At 34.9% G+C, this 20,343-nt stretch overlaps 1 pseudogene; it reads right to left on the reverse strand.

Moving 5' to 3' along the window:
- Window positions 1-488: 488 nt before the first annotated feature.
- LOC149749007 (protein zyg-11 homolog A pseudogene) lies at window positions 489-13,791 on the reverse strand (annotated as a pseudogene).
- Window positions 13,792-20,343: the final 6,552 nt, after the last annotated feature.

The raw sequence follows: 20,343 nt of genomic DNA on the forward strand, positions 1-20,343 counted from the left end.
TCATTTGGGGAGATTAAATGACTCATTAAGCTAACAGTCCATAGTGGTAAAAAATTTAACACACTTCTATCTAACTCCAAATCCTGTTAGTTTAATATCTGAAATGATTTCAAAAAAGGAGAAAGTGGGTAAAAACATCTTACTATGTACCAGACACGAGGAGATTTTTATTTCAAGAGGGACAAAACAGACACACCTTGTCTCACAATGATAATCTGTTTTGTTGGTAAAAGTAGGTTTGAAGTTGAATGTCTGTGTCATTTTATACTCATATATTAAATGATAGTGGTTACATCTTACGGAAAAACCCGAACGAACTTTTTGGCCAACTCAATATATGGAAAGAAATCACTGGGGCAAGGTTTGGCTTGGCTGAGCACTCCCTCACTTCCCCTGGATATTCTCCCAAGAAGTGGAGTGACAGTAGACTCTTAATTTACTGAGAAGAGGCTGATTACGGTCTTGGTAATGATCTTTTTGAGTCTGAAAGGAAAAGGAGGACAGCCAGCCGGGCTGTTCCCCTGTTAGCAATACTTACTTCCAGGCAGTCTGTATTTGGGAGCCTTTTATATGCTCTCTCTCTCACACATGAACTCACCTATTATGTGTCTATTTAGTTAGTTTACAGGTCAGTTATTTTCACGTTTGTGATTGGACTTTGAGATTTGTCCGGCATTCACTGAACATACATGTACTGTATATTTACTTCTTGACAGGCATTATATTAGACTCTGGGAAGCAAAACAGATAATGTATGTGCTCCCCAGGGGCTTCTAGTCTGGTGAGGGTGAGAGAAAATTTTTTAAATAAAATGAATATGTAATATGTGAGGTAGCTATATGATCATTAAGACAAAGGAAGATAAGGGGATAGAGAATTATGGGGCAGAGTTTGGTCATATAGACCGGTCAGGGGAACCTCTCATTTAAAGGACAGGTATAAAATTATGGAAAGTTTGGGCTGAGGCTGGCTTTTAATAATATGCACAAAATTATGTACAATAATATTCTTAAAGTAAATAAACTATAGGAGTAAAAAGAATGAAACCAACACTCAGAGAAATGCAAGAGATAAACAAGGCTTCACTGAGAAGAATAATATAATAAACTTAGTTCTTCACATGCAAATTCCTGGTTTCAATCCCTCATGGGGTTTAGCTGTGTTTCCTGACCATGCATTATTCCATTGTTAAACCCTTTGTGATTAAGCTGGCTGTTGACTACTTGCAGCCAAATGTTACATGAATATACAGCTGCATTCACAGAGTGAAAGAGAGTTTTCAATTTCACTTCATGGAAAGTTCACACTTTCAGGCTACTTCATGGAGACATACGGGTAAAGGAACAAGTGAAAGACCTTTTCCGTAATTCAGATCTTCTCCTCTCTTCTAGTCCTTCTTCAGTAAACTTGGACTGTACCTAAGACTTGGATTCTTCCTTTCCTGAGGATGTTCTCTCCACCAACCACCCCCCCACAACATGCACACATGCACACACAGAAGGTTTTCTGGGCTCTCATTCAAGTGGACATCTTGTGGGACTGAAGCACCAGTCTCTCAGACATTTTTAGGAACTTCTCAATCACAAGATGACCATGATTTTTTTTTAAATGAAATGAAGACATTTTTAATAAAAGGTTAAACTTAAAATTTAAATTTCCTACTTTTATTATATCCTGAGAGAACTTGGGTGCAATTAAATAAAGTTAGGAAAGAGCTCCAGTGCAATAAAATGAAATAGTATATCTCCGCCTGAAGACTAAAAAAAAAAAAAGAAAAGAAAAAAGGATTACATTGCCATCTTTCTCTAGACTTGGTTCTTGAGTTTTGGTCCCTCAACTAAACATCAGCAGGAAAATAAATTTGGGAAACTAATTAAACACCATCATTTAACATATGAGTATAAAACAACACAGGCATTCAACTTCAAACCTACTTTTACCAGCAAAACAGAGTATAATTGTGAGACCAAGTATGTGTTTTTTCCCTCTTGAAGTACAAAATTTCCTCGTGTCTGGTACATAGTAAGACTTCTGTCATCGTTATCATTCCTATCATCGTCATCTTCATCAACCTCGTCATCATCTTCAGTATGTATTAGCTGAGGATAAGACTTTAAGACCGAGTAATAAATGACCAGACAAAAAAATTTTCAGGAAGCATATGAGTTAAGTAAACGGATGGAATTCCAACAGAATGCAATTTTCCAATGAATCTCTGAAAGTGAAATACCAGAAATTTACTGTGCTTATTAACACCATGGAAGAGGCACAAGAAGCTGCGGTAATTTAAGCTTTATGTAACTCCAGTTTAAGTTGTATTTTCATTTTACTCACTTGATAATGGTTTTATAATATGCTTTTGGTGGGGATGAGGTAGATAGTCCATGACAACCTTTCCTGAATAAGTAAATATTTTAAGATAAATAATAGATTTAGAAGATTCAAGTACTGGTTCAGAAACATATTAGTTTTTTATTTTGTATCCTCTTAAAGCTCTTGAGCCTCATCAGCAATAGTGGAATGTTATGATAAAATCTGCATTTGGGGCCGCCGTGAATCTTAAATGAGATGAGGTGTGTGGAATAGAGGGTGCCTAGTATGTAGTGATTGTTCAATAGACATAAGATGCTTTCCCTTCAGCCTTAGTCAGATTTCAGTCATCATAACTAGGCTCCAGGTAAAACTTGAGGATAAATTTAATGAGATCAGATTCTTATAAATGATAAGTAAAATTGTAAAGTCCTATGAAGTGTAAAGCAGTATTCTTATCCTTATCATAGCAAACCTTGTTAAATTCAATAAGGTGTTAATCATAGTGTTAATATGCAGTGTGTTTCTGATGCTTTACTTTCAGAGACTGTTCAATAGGGAATCACAAACATTTGGAATACTTTCCTTTTAATTAACTCATATGTTGCTTGAAAACATTTCTCTTTAGACATTACTGTTAATTCCTGACACTGCTGTCTAAGCTAATACCATTTTTTACAAGTTCTCAGAGCAATCCTTCTTCTCTCTCCTTCTTTTCCTGGTTATCCTTTTATGCTTTTATCTCTATTTTAGATTATGACAGGAATGTTCCCAGAACAGTACTAGGCATTTATAAGTTCTTATAAATTTACATGAGGTTCAAAAATCTTCTGACAGGTATACTAAGAAATACACTAGTTAGAAGCACAGAATACTGGATCTAGAATAAAATTTAGATATACATTAAGTCTACTTTACCTATTTACCATTAATTAAAATGATTCTTAATAGCTTTATGTTGGAAACAGTCTGGCATAATGGACGTATCTGCATATCAAACTCCAGCTCTACTATCTCTGCTGTGTAAACCTGGGCCGGTTACTTAACCACTTTTAAGCTTCATTTTCCTCAGTATCAAAATACTAATAAAAATATAATCACCATAGTGTTGGTGTAAGGATTAAATGAGGTCATATATAAAGGTAGCTGACATATCAAACGAGGCAAAATTCATTAATGACAGTATATATTATTTAGCTAGTATTACAAAGCACTTTCACATATATCATCCCACATATGATAATCTCGCTATCTGATAGAAAGGATAGCATAAATCTCATTTTATAGGTAAAATCTCATTAGTAAGTAATGAGGCCAGGGCAGGAACTAGAATCTACGCTGCCTACCTTCTAATTCTTTTTGTACTTTAAGTATTCAGTCAAATGTCTTTTGACTCATTTGCCTGACACAGCAGCATATTCTGCAGATATTGAGGCAGCTCATCTAGCACAAGTTTTTCCCTTATTTTTTAAGCCAAATGCTCATGACTATTCCTTTATTTGGCCTTTCAATGCCTCCAAAAGTTTCTCTTAACCCAGAGGCTGGCACAAAGGCAAGAGTTAAGGTTGACTAAGTAAGTCCTTTCATATGTCCCTATTACTTATTTAAACCAAGATATTGGAGTAGCTTTCAAAATATTTTGAAAAAAATATCATTTGAAGCTAATTATTAATAAAACAAGAGAATTATGGTGGAATTAATCTAGCAACAAACATTTAATAAGGATATATATGAATATTTTTCTAAACAGTACATGCATTAGGAAAACAAGTTTAATTTGTTGAAGGCATCATAAAATCAATATAACAATTTCTCTGACCAAACCTTTATGGATGGTATAATTTTAGACTCTATTTATTATAAATACTCTTGTAAAAAACTTCCAGCCAAATTTCCAATTACATTTCAAAACAGGACTCTATCCATAGTTAATGCAATTTTGGCTATGTCATGTTTTCAGGTAACTCTAAAACAGGAAAGCACAAGACATTTTTCAGCAGAGTTTGTTTTCATGAGACTGCATAACATCTTTGCTGACCAAACAGGTTCCAATAATTTGTGCCTGCAAGGTTTTTTTAACGTCTTCCCCGTACTGTATCACTATGTAGCTGAGAAAATGCTTTTCTGTATGCAAAGTGGTACAAATCCTACTCTCAGTTATACATACACTGAATACCCAATACATAAGCACATACTACATTCCATGTTTAAGTTAATAAGAAATCAAATATTGATAATCTCCAGGGAAACTCAAGACACTATTCATACCGGACACTCAACTGTAGTTACAGTAGATAGTCATCCATTTGTAAACATCAAAGAGTTCACATCTCAAAGCAGCATACATTTATTGTTACATAAAGAGTAAGTTAAGACTTGATACATGGTGGGTAAACTAAAAGGCAGTGCCAAAATTCATATTGTTAAAAAGAAACTTGAGGGGAATTCCCTGGCAGTCCACTGGTTAGGACTCTGTACTTTCGCTGCCAAGGGCCTGGGTTCAATCCCTGGTCTTGGTCTCCTGGTTGGGGATCTAAGATCCCACAAGCCACGCAGCACAGCCAAAAAAAAGAAAAGAGAAGAAAAGAAACTAACTATGAATAGAAAGATACTTGAGCATAGCTAATTTCCCTAATCTCCCTTAAATATAATTGATATTCCAATACTATTATTAAAAGTATTTACACATATCATAAAATTTGTGTTATCACTAGAAATATGCAAAAGTGGTCTCTCAAAATTAACGTCACTGTGATTGACATCGGTAAGATTGTAGGGGAGGCCAAGATAATGCTGTGTGTGTGTGTGTGTGTGTGTGTAGTTTAATATAAATTGTTTCATATATTGTTATACAAAAATAAATATGTATTTATTATAAATGCATGTATTTTGTTTATCAATGATATATGCTTATCTATTAATTTATGTACGAATATACATCAAATAATGTGAAGATGCAACATGAATGATACATGTTATATGAGTGATGCATGAATAACATGCTCAATTGAAAAGTATAAACTACCCATGTATACACAAAGTTGTATAATAAAATAACGAATGGTAAACACTGGAGGTGATTCAAATAGAACTGTCCAATCTAACTTGAAAGACAAACTATATAACAGGAAAATAAACAAATGATAGAGATAGAGAGAGAGAGAGAGAGAGAGAGGAAGAAAGAAAGATAGGTAAAGCTCCTAGAAGGATACCAACCAAACTTGAAGAGAAAAATATTTGGGAAAAACTAAAACGGAATAAGGGCCAGATGTGAATTAAATTACAATAATTACAGAATTTTGCTAAGGAATACTAACCAAAAAGATGCCATATCCTGTAGCTTGAAGGATTAATTCCACTGAACGTGTAAGAAAGAAAATTTAATATAAAACCTTCAAGCTTATAGAGGATAATGTAAAATTTTCCAAAAATGTTTTATGAAGCCAGAATTAACCTGACAAACATTTTAGAGTTAAAAAACAAAAGTGATCTTCTAATTTTATTTGTGAATTCATATTTTTTAAAGCCAACATATAATTATTAGCAAAATATGCCTACTACATAGCACTATCTGTATGGCAAACTGTGATTTGAATTATGAAAAAGATAATAGTAGGAAATAGAGGTCACAGAAATGAAAGTAAACAGTCTAAGGAGACATATAATCATCGAAAAATTGACTATGGCAGATCGTTTCTGAAAATAAAGAAAATTCTGATTGTGAATTTGAAATCTTTTAGAGAGTGTTATGCACAACAACTTTTGTTGGCAATGTTTTGAGTAAATGAAAATAAAATCTGTATTTCTTGCTCGAACTCTCATAGGAAGAAGAGAAAAGAGCAGCCACAGAAGTTAAGAATACTGCTTAGGAGCCAGAAAACAATGAAATATACTAGAGTATGGACCAACTTCTGAGTGGAAATAAAACATGGACTTTTTTAACTCAAATACTCATGATAAAGGTGGTAAATCTTGAAAAAGTGAGGGAGGCTATATTGTCTATTACGTGAAGAGGAGCCATATAAAAAAAGATATCAAAGGATGGTTCAGCAATATGAAGAATTCTATTAATGTAACATTCCATGTTAATAAGGTAAATTCAAAAATACATGATCTGAAAAGTCTTAATTTATTTCAGAGTAATTATTTAAAATCAAAACCTCTCAGTGAAACACAGCATTCCATTTAAATATGTTCACTATCATCACTGCAATTCATAACTATGGATTTTATATACAATATAATAAATCATGAAGAGGAAATAAGACCTATAATTTAAAAAAAGAAATGGCAAAAACATTTATGATTTGAAGATGACATGACTATCTACTTGAAACCTGGGGAGAATCCACTGAAAACAATTATGCTATCTAACATGAAAGTAAAATGGGTAGTTATAAAACAAATATATGAAAAGTATAGTTTCCCTAGATATCTAAATTATCCTGAAAAAAATGCAATACAAAGCAAGACCTAATTCATAAAAACAATTGTGATGAACAATATCATAAAAACAAACAAGTAGTTAGAATCACCAATATAAAGGAAGCTACACAAATTTTTTTAGAGACACAAAATAGGACCTGACTGACTCCCTAACAGGAAACCCAAAATTAGTAAGATGTTAATTCTATGCAAATTAATATAAAATATAAATAAATACAATTCTAATATAAGTACTTATTTAATGAAACTTTAAAATAGTTTTATATTCAGCAGGAAGAATAAAACTTTGAATAGAATAATTTTTTACAAAAAAGTGAAATCAAAAGAAACTTGTTCCCCAACGTACTAAAATATGACAAAGATATAGTAATTACAATGTTATAGTTCTGGCATAGAGACTAGTAGGGCAAGCAATGGAAAAGAATTGTGAGCCAGAAAGTTATAGACATATATATGAAATTTTTCTTGATATTTAGATTTCAAATCAGCAGGGAGAGAAAAGGATTTTTTAGTAAATCATATTGTGATAACATAATCATTTGGGAAAATAAAATGAACAGCACACTTTCTGTTCTAGAATGGCTTCAGACTATGTTCATTTCATTGAAATACCAGCTTTTAACATTTATAATCTAGATTAGGCTGATTAGGATCATATGACCCCTAAAGAGGTCAAAATTCTGACAGTTGTCAAATGTGCGATACATTAGTCTCTACTAGGTTACTTATGCTATTTTACAACTGAAAATATTAAGGGGAAGAAATCTGATACTTTCTTTTTTAACTTTTTGAGGAAAAGTGACACTTTCCATTGAATATATCTCATTATCAGTTTACAAAGGGTTTAGTTCCATTCATTCATTTCTTTAATTAAATATTTTGCTGAATGCCTAACATGTATGAGTCACTATTTTCATTTCTATGATTTTATTTTGACTTGTTTTGTTCTCTTGACACATACATTATTACTTGAGAAATTAGAAAATATATCAGCAAACAAGGACCTCTGGTATGTGAAGAAAGTGGTGAACTTCAAGCGAACCTGGGCTATCAAACTTCAGAGACCCCTCTGCAATATATCCTCTCATAAACAATATCACAATCAAGACATATTACAGCAGGATCACGCACTGCAAACACTGCAAAATTCTTACTCCTTAAAGAAACAAACATCCATTCTGGATGTTCACAAAGAAATAGAAATGTTTGAGTGCAGTTGAGACACTGGATTTCAGGTACCTACGTCAATGCGAATCCCCAAAGCAGATGGCAAATAGTTAATTAAAAGAGAATAAGAAGCACAGAAGAGAGAATGGAAAAAAAAAATGGACATTTGGGAGTACTTACTGAGTAGAAGATAACAGAAACATTAGGAATAGCTACTTCCTTGTTTATTTCTACTTCTGCCACACATTCTTTTAAATCAGTGGGTCAGCACTTTCAAAATTTCTTTTCCTTCTTTATTCAACTTACTGATATCATATTGCAAAAATTCTAAATATCAACGCTAATTCTTAGGAATTCTTTTTTCTTTAATTCATAATACAAGTATTAAATCAAGTATCAATATTTATATTTTTCAATATTTGTATTTTTTTAACTTTTTTTTTTTAGTGGTTTGAGAGATGGCAATTTAAAAAAAATATTTATTTATTTTTGGCTGCATTGGATCTTCATTGCTGTATGCAGGCTTTCTCTAGTTGCAGCGAGCAGGTGCTACTCTTTGTTGTGGGGCACAGGCTCCTCATTGCGGTGGTTTATCTTGTTGCGGAGCACGGGCTGTAGGCACGCGGGCTCAGTAGTTGTGGCTCATGGGCTCTAGAGTGCAGGCTCAGTAGTTATGGTGCATGGGCTTAGTTGCTCCACGGCATGTGGGATCTTCCTGGACCAGGGATTGAACCTGTGTCCCCTGCATTGGCAGGAAGGTTCTTAACCACTGCACCACCAGGGAAGTCCATCGATATTTATATTTTAATCCCAATTTATTTCATTTTTGTCCTAAACATTTCAAAGTAATACAACCACGTATGTTAACCTATTTAATTCTCATTTATAACGAACACATATGTAGTATTAGGAAATTCCTTCAAGGAATATTTATATAACTAGAAAAAATTCCAAAAAAGTGTTTGTCTACATATAATGAGACAGCAATTTAAAAACAACGACAATAAAAGAGTATTTTTTATGGCTCCTATTACCTAAAGACCGTATACCTAAGCTGTCTTAATGCTCTTGACAAGGTATCTGTATATCCCCAAGAGCTATGGAAATCTCTCAAGGCCCCAGTCTTTGGTTCTTTATCTTATTATGCTTTCCTATTTCTGTGTTTCCCCTCTTGGTTTGGATACTGCAATAATCTAATCCCATCTTATGAGAATCTATGCTAAAATTTCTATCTAGCTTTTGAGATCAAGAGAAGTGATATCCATTGTAGTTCAGCAACTCTGCGAATAGTTCCACTATACCCTCAAAGCAATCCCTGATCTCTAGGGACCCAGTGTGACCCTATGCTTTTGTTGTATTTCACAATGATATTGCAATACTTAGGCTCCCAGTGCCTGAGCCCTGTTCACTAGCTGTGCCTTATTTGATTACAGGCTGTATAGATGGCAGGATATTCCCAGAAAGGCAAACCCCTGGATCCTTCTGCACCACCCTCCAGATTCCTGTTCTCCTGAATTCTTTCTGTTCAACCAGCAGTAAAGATGAATTTAGAGTGCTCTTGTACTAAACCTCCAGAAGCCTTTCCAACTTCTGCTTGCCATTTTTTGATGTTTAAATGAAGTATTTAACTGAGAAATTAAAGACACCCTCAGCTGAGAACATACATATTACTCTGCTCAGAACACTCCTTTTCACACAAATATGAGCCCCTCCCCCTACACATACTCACAAGGATTCCTGCACATACTGACTATGCAATAAAATCTAGGAGTTCTTTAAATCTTCCCCTCCCCCTTCAAACAAACAAACAAAAAAAGATCAACAAAATGTAACTAAGCAGGACCCTGTGGGGCCTTTCCTCCCCCCATGTCCTCTGCCTGCCTTTTGTTTGTAGAAACCTGTAGTCTCCCAGGCCTCCCCTGAGTCACACAAGCCTGGCTCAAGAATTAACGATTGAAAGCATGTGAACACTGTAGTGACAAAAGTAGCAGTCGGCTCAGGAGAACTGGTAACAATCTAAACAGTAAATCAGCCATATAGTGGTCACAGAATCTTTAGTTCCTCTCTGCAGTACTTAGGTAACAGTACCTGATACACATTTCCTGAGTTGTTTTACAGATGCTAAAACCCCCACCAAATGGAAGAAGTTAACGACTTTGAGGACCATGAGCACATAGCCCCCAGGCCTATTGGAGCTTGAGGATTGATAATGTTAACCGCTAGCTATGACACTCACCATCAAACAATTAGAGAATTGTGCACCAGCTGATTACATACCCTGCAACTCCCCTCACTCACCTTGCCTTTAAAAATGCTTTCCTGAAAACCACTGGGAAGTTTGTGTTTTTTGAGCATTAGCTGCCCTGACCTTACCTGGCCCCTTACAGTAAACACTGCTCTTTCCTTCATCACAACCTGGTGTCAGCAGACTGGCTTTACTGCCAGTGGACAAGCAGACCTAAGTTTGGTTCAGTAACAAAACACTCTATGAAAGAAATTCATAAAATATGCTAGAAATCCCTGTACACTGGGGGAGTGTTCCTGCCTTATTTGCTTCAACTTTCATAATATTGCCATCTTTATATGAGGTCCAGTAAGATTCATTCCTAGTGAACGCCCCCCAGTTAATCAGTACAGAAATATTATATGGAAAAGTGTTGGCCTCAGTGAGAAGATACATTTTCTAAAACCCTGTGATTACACAGCATTATCTTAGTGTCTCCTGCCATGTATCCTGGGATATATATTGCTGTACAATTAACAGGAGCATAGTCTTAGTACGTTGATCAAGCTAGAATTGCTTCTTTAACAGCTCCCTTCCCACACAGAGCTTAATTTAAATTCCCCAATAAAAATTACATATGACTACTCAGTAAAGACTTGGGGAGTTGCTTCAAGCTCTACTATTTTCAAATCCTGAACCCCTTTGCTCTGGTGGTTGCCCTATGTTCAGCTTCTTCCCTAATGTTATTCCATTTAAATGAAGTCCAAACATTTTGATTTTGTGATTGCCTTTAGCTCTATACTTTGCAATTTGGGAATTATCTGTGTCCTACTTCCTGGCTTTAAACCCAGGCCTTTGGAACTTTTTCTATAGACTTTCACTTGTCTTTATAAAAACAGATCTCTAACCTGATTTTTACAGCTGCATATTGATTTGGAAGTCAACTAGAAGGTAATCTCCATAAGAGCAGGAATATTTATACTAATGTATCCCAACATCTGGAGTAATGCATAAGTGTTTAGTTTATATTTGTTGAATAAATAAATGGATGAGGAATCCGTGTCGCAAACAGGTAATTTTTTGAAAGTTTCACAGTTAATTACTAATGGAAGAAGAAGCAGCGGAACCCAGGTTGCTACCCAGGCACTTTCTAATAGACTTCATTGCCTATAGTTTTCTTTTTTCTTCTGGTGACAAACCAAATATATTCATTAAATATTTTTAGTAAACAGTAATTAGGAGGGATTTACTGTACTTTGAGTTTGAGTTTAAAGTGTGAAATTGTAGTAACCAGCCTCCAAGATGTCTCCCAATGATACCATGTCCTGGTGTGCACGACCTTGACTGTGGGCTGAAATTATTGACTCCCTCTTGAACAAGGTAAAAGCTACCTCCTGAAAGATCCTGAGACAGAATCATCTGACTTGACTCAGTTATACCATATCAGGCTTCTGACCCCTCAGAAACTATGTGGGATAATATATGTTTTTGCTTTTAAGTTCTAAGTTGTGGGGTAATTTGTTAAGCAACAACAAATAACTAATAAAATCATTTTTAAAATAAATGTACCACCATTTACAACCAAAATTATAAAGTAAAAAATATTATATATATATATACACCACATACACATATCTGTGTGTAATGTTTATACATCATATATTTTGTTGAAGCTGTCTCTATATGTATTATATATGTTATATATCTGTGGAGTCCCTTAGGTTAATAAGATCATTCAACACAGAGGGGTATTTCTGAAAATTGCTGAAATAAATTCTGAAGTCATCCAGAATGAAGGCTGCGATCCCCTGTGCTTTGGGGTTTGCCTCACTGTGTTCCTAGATGCCACACAATAGCTGCAGTATTTGCTGGGGTTTTACAGCAGACATGATACATAGCCCACAGTGACCAGAGTAGTACTGAAACTGAGCAGGACCCTGTGGGGCTCCTGGGCATGGAAGCCTTTCTGTATTCCCCATTTCTTGGGGCTAGGCTTCAGCTTCCATGACCTTCCCTGAGTTCCAAAGGGTAGGTTCAAAAGGTTGCTAATCAGGGAAGGGAGGGGATACAGAGACAAGGGAGGAGCAGTCAAGAAACAATAGCGCAGCCTTGGGGCAGGATCCTGGTTCTGACTCGAGTACACATAAAAATATCTTTGAGCTCTTCTGCAGAACTCAAACTCCCAACAACTGGGAGATGTTACTACTTGATGAAGCATTCTTCATTCCAGAGAGAAGGTCACAGTTTGATAACCTTGAGAACCATAGAAGCTCATCAGGAGACCACCTGTGGCCAGATTAAAGCAATGCAGGCTCTACACATACCCTGATCCTTATCAGCAACCCCGCCCTTGAACCATTGCTATAAACCTCCTCACCAAATCCCCCCTGGTTGGGACACAGTTTCTAGGGCATGAGCCAACTGTGTCCCCCTTTGCCCGGCAAAGCAATAAAACTATTCTTTTCTATTTCACACAAAAATCTGTCTCTGAGATTCAATTTGGCACTGGTGCACAGAAGCTGAGTTTTCAGCATCAGTACCAAGAAGTATCTGTAGGTCACAAATGCTGTCATATTACACCTTGAACTTGGCCATTTCTGGATGTTTCCATGCAGATCCTGGAAAAGAGCACTCCTATGAAGATCATGGAATATTCAAGGCTGTTAATCAGATATCAGATGGTATATGAGGCCTGCAGCAAAACAACTGACTTCCACTTCTTTGCTGTGAAGCAAACTGCTGATATGCTTCACTACATCTTCAGTCACTAGCTTGGAAGAGAGTTCTCTGACTTCAGCTATGTTGTTCTCCAAGCCTTGAATGAAGAGTGCCAGTCCTCAGTTTTCAATAAATTGCTTGCAGGCAGCTAGAGATTCATCTTCAAGATTCCAAAGTGCTTTCAAAGTAAACAAGAGAGCGACATCATGTGAATTCTCAGTATTCTTTTGTTTTCCTACTGCTAGAAGATCCTTGATTGCCATGAAGAACTTTCCTTTAGGTTGTGAAGTTTGCTGAGATGAGCGTTGCACGGCTAGAAAAGAGTTGGAAGCTCACTGCCACTATTTGCATGCCTTCAGAGCCATCTCATAACAAACTTGGCAGCATCATACCAGTCTAATGGAACACTGACATGGATCCTTGTCAAGGCATCACACCAAGGAATTAATTGGTTACTCCCTGAGGGAAACTCCATAGCTTTGAAAGACTTTGTATTCCACCACATCTTTCAGAACACAATTTCTCCAAGGTAACAATCAGATCTTTCAGGCAGACATTAGCCAAAGTAAAGAGATGCCTCCTCTTGTACCATGTAGCAGCCCAGGGCATCCTTTTGAAAGTAGAGAGGGACAATGGTCTTGTTCCAGAAGCTGTGGTGCAAGAAGTGAACCAGTAAACCATGATGCCCAAGAAGGGAGAAGGTGTCAAGCTGAGCCTGGATTCCTGTGAGATGTAATATGGGCCTACTCTATGAATAGGGCACACTGCACTCCTATTGGAAATGTTTTAATATCTACCAAATTGAAATGATAGGATACAATTTTCTTGATCTAAAGTAAATTTCAAAACTTCCTATGGAAATAATTAATGAATAATTAAAAAATAAGAAACTACAACAAAGACATATTCCAATGAAATTTTAGATATTAAAGTATATCAGATAAATCCTAAAATTATCACCACTGGGGAAGGGGGCAGGATATTTAAAATATGGTAAGACAATGGATTAACAACCACAGAGTTTAAAGAGAAGAGATTTTGATCAAATAATTAATGGCTCCAAGGCAATGCTTCAAATCAAGAAAATAATCAAAATAAAAGGAATATCATAAAACAAGTAGAGATGATAAAGAATAATAAAATTTTCTCAATAATAATCCTTAACATGGCTATAAAAGCATTCAGATGTTACTTCAAAAAACTGAAAGAAAACACATTAATATGTAAGAATAATAATTTGGATGAAAAAAATCTCTGATTATATCAGCAAAAATTCTAGGTAGTATATTTATGTTCAGAGGGGTAGTATTTTTCTTTTTCACTGGGATGATTTTTATTTTTGGTACAAATTAATGCACAGTATCAAAGACAGTGCATCTGTGTTTTTATATATAGGTAACATGTTACCCCCCCAAAAATTATCCCATTACTTAGTACCTTAAAAAAATTCATTTATTATGTCACACAATTTTTTGAGGGATCAGAATTGAAATGAGAATATGTAATTTCAAAATCATTGGAGAAGAATAAAAATGGCAAAAAATACTTTGCAAAAATGTTTATAAAACAAGAACTAGAGAAGGAAATATCAAGGAAGCGTATAATAACTTTATTACAGCAAGATGGAGATAATAAGCTTTGATTGGATCCAAAAGCAAAATCTAACATTATGCTGTTATAAAGGAAAATGTGAGAAATAAACGTTATAATTAAGTGGAATTAAGGAATTGTCTCTTCTCATTCTTAGCCCTCAGAGCCACTCTCCAGCAGCAAAAATAGATCACTTAATTGAACTAATTAACTGAAGTCTTTCAGAGTCCCTAAGAAGGCAGATGTTAAAAATTGTTGTAATACTTTCCATTCCACTAAATGAATAGAAGAGAAACTAAATGCCCTAAGGCACAATACGAGGGACCTATTGATTAGAAGTATGGGAGAGGGTTTTTATCTAAAAGAAAAATATATCACTTTAGAAAATTATATCATTTCATGTAGGATCAATCAAACCAAAAACCATCTACCAGTAAGAATAGTATTTTAAAGACCACAATTGAGATCTTAGGTTATTGCTTTGAATTGGGTTAGAGTATTTCATTCCTCACTTAATTATGCTTACGAGCCTGGGAAATGGCAAACATTGATGATCATCCAGCAGAAACCTAGGGCATTCCTAAAGCTAGTAGACTAACTATTGAGGGCATTTTCTGTTGAAAGGATCAAGGGATCAAGCTCTCTTCTTGTGAGCAGGGACATAGTTTTCTGAGAAGTGAAGGGTATCATTTGGTGTGAAGAGATAGCAGTCATTCAACAAATAGTTATTGTTTTACCTTATGTTTCACACAAAGTACGAGGATAGAGTAGTGAACAAGGACTACAATGTTCCTCTTCTTCATGGTATTAAGTTCTAGTAAGGTAACTTAGAAAGTGAACATAAAAGGAATCAATTAATTGGGGATTATACATTCAGAGAGTGAATGGGAAATTCACCTAAAAAGAGTGGTCAGGGAAGCCCTCTCTGAGGATGGACTGTTTTATCAAACCATAATGAGATACAGCTAGGTACATAACATTCAGGGGTTGTGTGGGGAAGAATTCCAGACACAGGGAAAAAATGTGTAAAAGCCCAATGGTAGAAATAAGCCATGCTTTGTACAGAACAAAAAGCCAGACAGAGTGGCTGTAGCACAATATTAAGGAGGACAGTGAAGAGTAAAGTTTTAAGATATAGATATTAGCTATATTATATAGACCACAACAACATGTTTGGATATTATTCAAGGAACAATGAAAAGCAACTGGATAAATTTAAGCATATGGAATGAGGATGGTAACTGGCAGAGGGTGGAAAATGTAGGCCTGCTAATTTTTTTTTTAAGGCTACTCTGTTTGCTATGCTGAGAATTAATGGGAGGGGAACCAATTAGAAAGCTACAGTTTTAAACATAGTGAATATTAGTATAGTTTTAACCAGGGAGGAAACAGGAGATATGGAGAGAAATAGACTCAGTATATATTTATATTTGAGAGAGAATCAGTAAGACTTCTTAATGAATTAAATGAATTAATGAATTAAATGAATTAATAAGGTACTAGGTGATGTGGCCTGACAAACTAGGTGAAAAGTCTTAGCATTCATGTATACAAGAAAAACTGGAGAAAGAAGTAGTCTTGAAGAAATGGAGAGTGTGATTTATAATTTTGTTTTGTACACTTGTAAATCTGATAAGTCTATTAGATGCACAAGCGATGATGACCTTTAGATGTACAAATGAAGAAAGTTGAATATAACATGATATATATGTACATACATATACTTTATGAGCACATATATATGGATTATGTATTAAATTATATGTACTAAAATCACCTTAACACAGGATGATCTGTTTTGCCAGCTTCATTGAGGCATAACTGACAAAATTTATATACATATATTTAAAATATACAGCTTGATGTTTTGATACATGTAAATATTGTGAAATAATTACCACAATTAAGCTAACAAATATATCTATTACCTTGCATAGTTACCACTTTCGTTTCTTTTTTTGTCATGAGAATGCTTAAGATCTATCATCTTAGCAAATTTTGAATTTCAAGTGTATAGTACAGTACTGTTAATTATAGTCACCATACATACTGCATATGTGTATATATATATGCATTATGCATATATATTACATTATATTATACTATATACTATATATACTATATAAATACAATGTACCATATATACTATGTAATATGTATATAATGTACTATGCATATATATTGATGGGGTTCAGGGCAGGGTGTCTCAGAATGTGTCATTTTGGCATGTGAATTATGGATTATTTCAAATTGAAGACAACCAAGGCCCAACAGACTCAAGAAGAGCTTTTTAGCTACCCCTTAACTGCCTAAAAGAATTTAGATAAGGCACCTGTACCAGGAAGAGAGATATTACCAAAGATAACATTATTTTTGCATCAGAAAGACTTAACCACATAGCACAGCAAACAGACATATGTTTACCAAACATATGCTCTTCCCATCTTCCTGTGAATTGTCTTAATCCCCTTTGAAGTTCCAGACCCCTTTCCCATTCTCCTTGGCTCAGGATGGCATATAAATCTTAACACTCTGACGGTCAGAGAGCTTGATATCTTTGGGATTCCCATGTGTATGAAATTAAATTAAATGTTTTTCTCCTGTTACTCTCTCTTTTGTTACAGGGGTGTCTTAGCCAAGAACCTAGAAGGATAGATGGGAAATTATTTTTCCTCCCCTACAGCATACTACATTAGATCTCCAGAACTTACTCATCTTGTATAACTAAAACTTTGTATCCTTAGACCAACATTCCCCCATTTCCCCATGGCCCTAGCCCTTGGCAACATCCATGCTACTCTCTGTGTCTATGACTTTGACTACTGTAGATCCCACATGTAAAATGTTTCTATATACAATGCATACAGAGTGTAGGTTAAATTTCAACGTACTGTCTCCACAAGTATTTAAAATTAGGTTAATTATTTTCTGATGAAATTTAAATCTGATGAATTCAGATTCATCTGATAAATTCTGATGAAATTTAAATCTGATGAATTCAGATTCATCTGATAAATTCTGATGAATTTAAATCTAGAACTTAAGAACAAATGGGATAGATCTCTCCCTGCCCAGATTAAAATTCTAGGAAACTGTGAAACAATCTCAATCATTATCAAGGAAGAAAAGATAGTAAAAGTTGAACTCTCAAGTATTCAGAAATAAATGGCAATGAGAATGCATAATATTAAAACTTATGGAATTCAGGAAATACTTCACCAATGGAAGATATACTTCCTTTAATTTATTATGGGAGTAAATAAAAATAAAGTCCTACTCAAGATGCTTGAAAATAAAACAAATAAACCCACAGGAAATATGAGACTAATTTACAACAAAGTCATTAATGAATTAGAAAACAATGGACTTGCAGAATGGCCATCATTAAAAAGTCTACAAATAACCAATGCTGGAGAGGGTGTGGAGAAAGGGGAACACTCCTACATTGCTGGTGGGAATAGAAATTGGTGCAGCCACTGTGGAAAACAGTATGGAGGGTCCTCTGAAAACGAAAAATAGAATTACCATATGATCCAGCAATCCCACTCTTGGGCATATACCCAGACAAAAGAATAATTCAAAAAGATACATGCAACCCTGTGTTTATGGCAGCACTATTCACAATAGCCAAGACATGGAAACAACCTAAATGTTCATCAACAGATGAAGGGACAAAGAAGATGTGGTATATATATACAATGGAATACTACTCAGTCATAAAAAGGAAGGAAATAATGCCATTTGCAGCAACGTGGAAGCAAATAGGGATTATCATACTAAGTGAAGTCAGTCAGAAAGAGAAAGTCAAATATCATATGCTATCACTTAAATGTAGAATCTAAAATATGACACAAAAGAACCTATCTATGAAATAGAAATAGAATCAGGGACAGAGCGAAGAGACTGGTGGTTGCTAAGAGGGAGGAGTTGGGGGAGGCATGGACTGGGAGTGTGGGATTAGCAGATTCAAATTGGTATATACAGAATGGATAAACAGCAAGGTCCTACTGTATACAACAGGGAACTATACTCAATATCCTGTGACAAACCGTAATGGAAAAGAATGTGAAAAAACATGTATATATGTGTATAACTGAGTCACTTTGCTGTACAACAGTAATTAAGACAACATTGTAATTCAACTATAGTTCAGTAAGGAATAAATTTAAAAAAGAAAACAATGGACTTGGTAAATATATGCAAGCTCATTTCCTTAAAATAGTGAGTACATAAGGTGTAAAACAAAATGTAAACACTTTATGAAGGCTAATTAAGAAACACATAACTTAGACACTTCTCCACAGAAGATATACAGATTGCCAACAAACACATGAAAGAATGCTCAACATCATTAATCATTAGAGAAATGCAAATCAAAACTACAATGAGATATCATCTCACACCAGTTAGAATGGCCATCATCAAAAAATCTAGAAATAATAAATGCTGGAGAGGGTGTGGAGAAAAGGGAACACTCTTGCACTGTTGGTAGGAATGTAAATTGATACAGCCACTATGGAGAACAGTATGGACGTTCCTTAAAAAACTAAAAATAGAACTACCATATGACCCAGCATTCCCACTACTGGGCATATACCCTGAAAAAACCATAATTCAAAGAGTCATGTACCAAAATGTTCATTGCAGCTCTATTTACAATAGCCAGGACATGGAAGCAACCTAAATGTCCATCAACAGATGAATGGATAAAGAAGATGTGGCACATATATACAATGGAATATTACTCAGCCATACAAAGAAACAAAATTGAGTTATTTGTAGTGAGGTGGATGGACCTAGAGTCTGTCATACAGAGTGAAGTAAGTCAGAAAGAGAAAAACAAATACCATATGCTAACGCATATATATGGAATCTAAGAGAAAAAATAAAGGTCATGAAGAATTTAGGGGCAAGATGGGAATAAAGACACAGACCTACTACAGAATGGACTTGAGGATATGGGGAGGGGGGAGGGTAAACTGTGACAAAGTGAGAGAGTGGCATGGACATATATACACTACCAAACGTAAAATAGATAGCTAGTGGGAAGCAGCCACATAGCACAGGGAGATGAGCTCGGTGCTTTGTGACCACCTAGAGGGGTGGGATAGGGAGGGTTGGAGGGAGGGAGACGCAAGAGGGAAGAGATATGGGAACATATGTATATGTATAACTGATTCACTTTGTTATAAAGCAGAAACTAACACAACATTGTAAAGCAATTATACTCCAATAAAGATGTTAAAAAAAAACACATAACACTTAATATATTCATCTTAAGGATGAAATTGTGTGCTATAAGTATACATACAGTATGTGTGTATACACACACACACACACATGCATACATACATATCCATATTTTCACTATTTAGAAAACAGAAACTAAACACTTGATTAATCATTCTAGGAAATTATAAGAAGAGTCTCTATACATCTGTAATCTAGGAAGTTCGGAAAGTGTTAGGTTTTGGATTCTTAATGAGAGAATATTATATAGTAAATTTAATCTTAGAACTATTAGTAAAACTGAATAAACTAGAATGAAAATAAGAGTGTTTCAGCAATTCACTTTCAAATGTGATATTGGTCTAAAATGATTTTTAGGACAAGAGCTTTTACATTTATATTTAATACATTTAACCTTATTTTAGCTCATAGAATAAAATTCAGATTTATTGACAATAATCCATTGTGAATACAAAAGAAGCTCTCAATGCAGGCAGAGAACCAACCATATGTAATTATGAAAACTGTTTACACGATCACTGTTTATTCACATTCTCATCTTCAACAGTGTATTGTTTTAGAGAGAGTTAAAATATCACAAATTTGAAGCTTTTCCCCTCTGGTATTATAAGTTTTTTCCAACTCTTATTCTTATACAT

This window comes from Delphinapterus leucas, chromosome 6 (genome assembly GCF_059928025.1).
Source record: "Delphinapterus leucas isolate spDelLeu-1000000601 "Yukka" chromosome 6, BTC_Dleu_Yukka2, whole genome shotgun sequence".
Lineage (NCBI taxonomy): Eukaryota > Metazoa > Chordata > Mammalia > Artiodactyla > Monodontidae > Delphinapterus > Delphinapterus leucas.